The sequence below is a fragment of the Peromyscus maniculatus genome, chromosome 22 (assembly GCF_049852395.1).
Source record: "Peromyscus maniculatus bairdii isolate BWxNUB_F1_BW_parent chromosome 22, HU_Pman_BW_mat_3.1, whole genome shotgun sequence".
Lineage (NCBI taxonomy): Eukaryota > Metazoa > Chordata > Mammalia > Rodentia > Cricetidae > Peromyscus > Peromyscus maniculatus.
The window spans coordinates 26,594,367-26,600,574 of NC_134873.1; the positions used below are offsets into that span (position 1 = coordinate 26,594,367).

At 42.0% G+C, this 6,208-nt stretch overlaps 1 pseudogene; it reads right to left on the reverse strand.

Annotated features, from left to right (window-relative positions):
• Nucleotides 1-5,371: 5,371 nt before the first annotated feature.
• LOC102919878 (transcription factor BTF3 pseudogene) lies at nucleotides 5,372-5,892 on the reverse strand (annotated as a pseudogene).
• Nucleotides 5,893-6,208: the final 316 nt, after the last annotated feature.

The following is a 6,208-nucleotide window of genomic DNA, read 5'->3' on the forward strand; positions in this document are numbered from 1 at the left end:
TGGCCACAGTTAGCTGCAGCACTTTTCCTCCACCAAGGCTCCTTCCTCTTAGGAGCCCAGTATTTTTTGGTTCCTCACTGAAGATCAGCACATTGTAACCCTTCTTTGTAGGGACTTGCCTGGCATTGATTGAGAGAATAAATAAGATAACAAAAGTGTGGGAGGCATGGATAGCTATAGGAAAAAAGGGAAGAGGGAGAGAGGGTGGCAGAGAAAAGAGTGAGGAAGGGAGAGGGAGAGAGAATACAGAAAGGGAAAGGGAAAAGGAAATAGAAAAGAGGAAGAAAGGAAGGAAAGCCAAGATAAGTAAATATATGAAATACTCAGAAATTCAAGAATCCTACCAGGATCTGCAAGCTGTGTTCTGTGCCCTCTTGATGAGTAAGTTCCTAGTAAGTTTGCTGGCTCTTTCTTCCATTTCCAGGGATGAAGCTCAAAAATAGCTTTCTTCGTGCACAGACCTGCTGATGCTCTGCGGGTTCGGAGAAGGACAAAGCTACTAGTTGTGCAGTCTCCAACTGTTGGGTGAATTGTCCAGGCTTTTCCCGAGTCTCTGAATGGAGCTCTGTCATGTCCAACCTCCTTAAGTGCCTGGGGGCTGGCTTCCTGATTCTTCATTCTTTTCCTTTTGTTTACATCCATAGCCCTATGCCCCCAAATACACCATTTTAGGTCTAATACCTTTAAGATTACGTTGATAACTGTTGTAGCAAGTCCTTGAGCATTCTCCATTTTCTAAAACTGTCTTAAGCTAAGATTAGTTTTTTATTTATTCTGACTCTATTTATGGACACATTTTAGAGAGTTCTTGATTCAGGGTTGGAATTGTCATTGAGATTTCATTGTTGAGTATTAAGTAGAAGATTATTGATACTGTAATAATACAGAGCAACACACTGCATGGATTTACTACTAATGGAAAACAACTAATGACCTTTTATTTTTCATCTTTTATCCCCAAAGCCAACTGGAGAATCTTATTAAGTATAAGAAATTGTATCTATGGCAAATAATGATTTGGCTTCTTCCTTTAAGTCTCAAATTCCATTTCTCTCACCCAATGAGCTGTTGCCTTTCAGCTGATGTGGACATGAGCCTCCATTTCCTTCCAGAGGGATGGGAGTTCTTCTAAAAGTTATTAGCAAAGGTACCATTTCCTGTGTATTTGCCTAGAGAGAGTCCTTATGTACTGAGGGAGAAACAGCCTTATGAGCTGGGGAGGGGGTGGGGCAGTGCAGAGCACACCTTTAATCCCAGCATTCCAGAGGAAGAGGCAAGCAGATATTTGAGTTTAAGGCCAGCCTGGTCTACAGAGTGAGTTCCAGGACAGCTAGGGATACACAGAGAAACCCTGTCTCCAGAGAGAGAGAGAGAAGCAGCATCCTTCTGCTTTGGGTAAGACCATTTAAAAACACAAATGGCCTATAAAATAACTTTGCTGCGTGTTTTGGAAAGAACATATGATTTATTGGGGGATATTCTGGGACCCTGTAATCTTGGAAGTTCTGTGGTACCTTTGTCTATCAGTGTACATACTTCCTTACAGCTACATTCTCAAAAATTAACTGCTGCTTCTGCTTGTTTCCTGGTCATGTATTGACAGTAGACTTATATAAAATCCATCTATTGTCAGGGGGAAAGTGTTTATGTAATAAGTTATATTTGGAAGAGTCAAAAATTTTGCAATGTAAACAATGCGGACCTCATTGCTGATGAGAATGTAACATAATTATTATAACTATTTTGAAAAGGCATTAATTGGTTTAGCATATTAAATATAAAGTAATCGTATGATACTGTGACTTTCTTCCTAGAAATGTACTCCAAAATAGACAACAAAATTACATACAAAAATTTTATGGATTCTTAAAGCAACATTTTAGTAACAATCAAAATTAGCAAGAACTTAAATGAGCTATACTAATGTATCACCATTCTTTAAGAGTGATCAAATTTATTGTTTAGTCCAACGTAAAAACAGATGTGTTTAGACATAAAATGTGCCATACATAGTTCTCACTTGGCAATGTGGATCAGACTTAAGATAGTAAAAGAAGTACGTGAAATCCACATACTCTATAATCCCATTAAAATCTGATTTGCAGGAAGATAAATCACAGAGACTAGAACTCGTTGCTGGCTATAGGGCTGCTGGAGCTCACTGAAGCGTGAGCTGTAGTTACTGACAGTATATGGCTCATAGGGGTGACCAAATGGTTTGAAATTTGGTCCCAATAAGGGATGCTAACTAGTTACCCTAAAAACGTTGAACTTAATTTTTTAAATGAATAAACTTTATATAGGAATTGTGCCACAATAATGTGATTTGGAAGCCTGATTCTTCCTCTGGGACATTGGCAGCCCTTTTTCTTAATATCACAAGCTGTGGTGGCTCTAAACCTCCCAGTGACAAAGTCCATATTTCTCCATGATACCACCTAAAACCCTTATTAGGTCCTTGCTGGCCACTAGGATTGAATATATGCCTTTGTTTCTCTATAAGGTCTAGTTGAGGGTGGTATATTCCCATTTCTGACAGCTATTGCCCTATATTTCAGCTCTCGGGTCTGAAATCTGATGGCGAGGGTAAATGACAGGTTCACTGAAGGAACTCGTTGTGAACTGTCATTATAGATTACCGTGCACGCAGACTCCAGGCTGTGCGAGCAGGACAAGTAATGGGCACCTATCACGTAGTGATGGGCTGTGGTTGAAATCTGATAAATATACTACATGAGAATACATCTGCAGGTGTGTCTATGCGTGTATAGAGCCAGTGCTGGAAAGGTAATGAAGCATGTAGGTACATTCGTGTAAGAATAAAGGGGTGTGGAGGGAAGCAGATCTCTCCACAAATCTGTAAATAATCAAGGTTGTGGATAGATACAAAGGAGCCCTTTGGGGGAGGAAAAGGAAGTGATCTAAAGTCAAGCCAACAAAATTTAATATAGTTCATTGTTTAATTTTTGTTTTTTACTTTTAGAAAGAAATTGATTATTCGTGTTTACAATTTTAATTAAAATACAATCACATCACTTCGTCCTTTCCTTCTTTTCCCTTCCCTCTGACCCCTCCCATGCCTCCCTGCTCTCAAGTCGATAATAATAATCAAACACAAAGAGGTGGTTTTATTTTTTCAGTACAACATAAAAGTGAAAATTTGGGATCAAGGGATAGCTTAATTAATAGATTGCTTGCTACACAGACATGAGGGTGTGAGCTTGAGTCCCAGAACCCTGAAAGCTGGATGGAGTAATCTATGTCTGCCTGTAACGGCAGCAGATCCCTGAGCCTCTCTGGTCAGCCAGTTTAGCCTCATGGGTGAGCCCAAGGCCAGCAAAAGATCTTGCCTCACAAAAAGAGGTGAATAGCAACCTAAAATTGTCTTCTGACCTACACAGACACACAAATGAATACATGTGAACACACACAAAAGCCAATAATATTTGCATTATCATTTATAGATAGATTTTGTGGTGGTTGGGAAAATGGCCCCCATAGGCTTATAGGGAGTTGCACTATTAGGAGGTGTGGCCTTGTTAGAGGAAGAATGTCAGGGGCAGTTGGGGGGGGCGGATTTGATATCTCAGATGCTCAAGCCAGGCCCAGTGTCTCACTGTCTTCCTGCTGCCTACCAATCTTGATGTAAAACTCTCAGCTCCCTGTTCAGCACCATGTCTGCCTGTGTGCCACCATGCTTCCTGCCATGATGATAATGGACTAAACCTCTGAACTGTAAGCCAGCCCCAGTGACATGTTTCCTTATAAGAGTTGCCATGATTATGGAGTCTCTTCACAGCAGTAGAAACCCTAAGACAGACTTTAATCCAAACCAAGCATTACTGTTGATATTCTTCATCTGGTTGTCTGTTCATTTGTCCTCTGCTAGGCTTTGAACCTGGGGCTTCCTCGACACTACAGCCCCTGTAAACAACATTTGCAGCTCTTTTTATTTTGTGACCTTCCTTCCTCAGCCTTCCAGATAAGTGAGATAATAGGTCTGTTTCACCGCACATGTGACATTACATTCTTTTTTTTTTTTTTTTTTTTTTTTTTTTTTTTGGTTTTTCGAGACAGGGTTTCTCTGTGTAGCTTTGCGCCTTTCCTGGAACTCACTTTGGAGACCAGACTGGCCTCGAACTCACAGAGATCCGCCTGCCTCTGCCTCCCGAGTGCTGGGATTAAAGGCGTGCGCCACCACCGCCCGGCAACATTACATTCTTTAAGTGAAAGAACACATTAATAAGAAGCATGTTATTGGTGAGTCCATAAAGGGAAGTTTTCTGCTTGTGATTTGTGTTTGGAGACGTCATCAGCCACAGCTCCTGGAGTCTGAGTCATCTCCCAGTCTCTGCCCTGCTCTCAGGGGTGTCTGGGTCACTCCCACGGAGGATGGGTCTGGTCTTTCAAAGGAGGATATATGCATACCCGTTGTGAGCAGAGATTCCCCAGTTGCTAGGACACCAAGCAGTCTTCTCCTCCTCCTTTTTGAGACACAGTCTTTCTATGCACTTCTGGCTATTGTGGAACTCACTTTGTAAACCAAGCTGACCTCGAACTCATAGAGATCCGCCTGCCTCTGCCTCCCAAGTGCTGGGGTTGAAGGCGTGGGCCACCAGGCCCGGCTGGGTCTGTCTTGGTTTTTTTCTTCCAACTCATGAACGTACTATCAGTTTGTCATCCCTGATTATGAAATAGTCTATTCTCCATCTTCAGACAACAGAAGCCTGGTGGAGGTAGTGTGCTGTAAAATTAAGTTTTAAATTAACGTACCTAAGTGTAGCGTCTTCTTTGTGTGTGCGCTGTTGTTCTTATTCTTTGTTCTTATTCATTACCTTCACTATCTTAGATAATCCAATTTTTTCTTCAATAATTTTGATGCCATGTCTGGTTGAACAACTCAGCTGTGAATTTTCTTTCTTTCTTTTCCTTTTCTTCTTCTTTTTTTAACTAGGCAAATAATTTTATTAACCCTTTTCCAAACTTTATTCCCAGGCGTCTTCAGCTTAATTTGCTGCAAAGAATGAATTGTGTTTTAAGCAAAAACTGAAAGAGCTGCGGTGTCCAAGGGGCTCGGGCTTAAAAATATTAGCGATCTAGATTTTATCAGATCCATAAACAAAAGAATTTTAAAAAGGAGCCATGATATAAAATAGCAGCTCCTGTAACTTCTGCAGGTGCCACCGTCTTCAGAAGTTGCCTCAATTCAGTGTGCCTCCTTCTTAGAAGCCTCATCAAAATCCTCCACCAGGAAGCCGGGCGGTGGTGGCGCACGCCTTTAATCCCAGCACTCGGGAGGCAGAGCCAGGCGGATCTCTGTGAGTTCGAGGCCAGCCTGGGCTACCAAGTGAGTTCCAGGAAAGGCGCAAAGCTACACAGAGAAACCCTGTCTCGAAAAACCAAAAAAAAAAAAAAAATCCTCCACCAGATCTGGGACTTCATCATTATCATCATCCTCTCCAGTAGGAAGTGGTGCTTTTCCATCCACAGATTGTTTGGGCAGAACTTCAGCCAGTCTCCTTAAACTAGTCAGACTGTCCGCTGCGAGCTGGTTTAGGATGCTTGGAAGCATTTCTGTCAGCTGCTTTGTCTCAGCGTGGCCTGTAAGGGTGAAGGTGTTTGCCGCCAGAGACGCCTGAGCTTTAGGGTTGTTAAAGTGGATCACTGTCCCTTGGTTTGTAAACATGTTCACCTCTTCAATACCAGAGATATTGTTCACTCCTGACTTCTTTAAGGAGAACTGCAGTTTTTTTATCATCTGCTGTGGCTGTTCTGTGAACCACCTTCTTCTTTCTGCAAGCAGTTCCTTTTCCGCCAATGCGCACTTGGGCCTGAAGTTTGGCCAGGTTCTCCTGGTTCATGATGGTTTCTTTCATCTTGTCGGAGTGGAAATGGGGCCACATGGGGGACTAGGGTTCGTGCTCAGGGGGTCTTGGGCCACCAGCTGAGATAAGGCACATACACACGGGGATGCAAGATGGCAGCTACAAATTTTCTTTTTTGTTTGTTTGTTTTATTTTTTTCCAATTCCAAAGCTAGCTTTAATTTTTTATTGTAAACATATTTTTCTTTTCTTTTTATTAAGAGATTTTTTTTATTCCTTTTACATAACAACCACAGATTCCCCTGTCCTCCCTCCTCCCACTCCCCAGTCTTCTTCCCCACAAACCCACCCCCCATTCCCACCTCCTCCAAGGCAAGGTCTCCT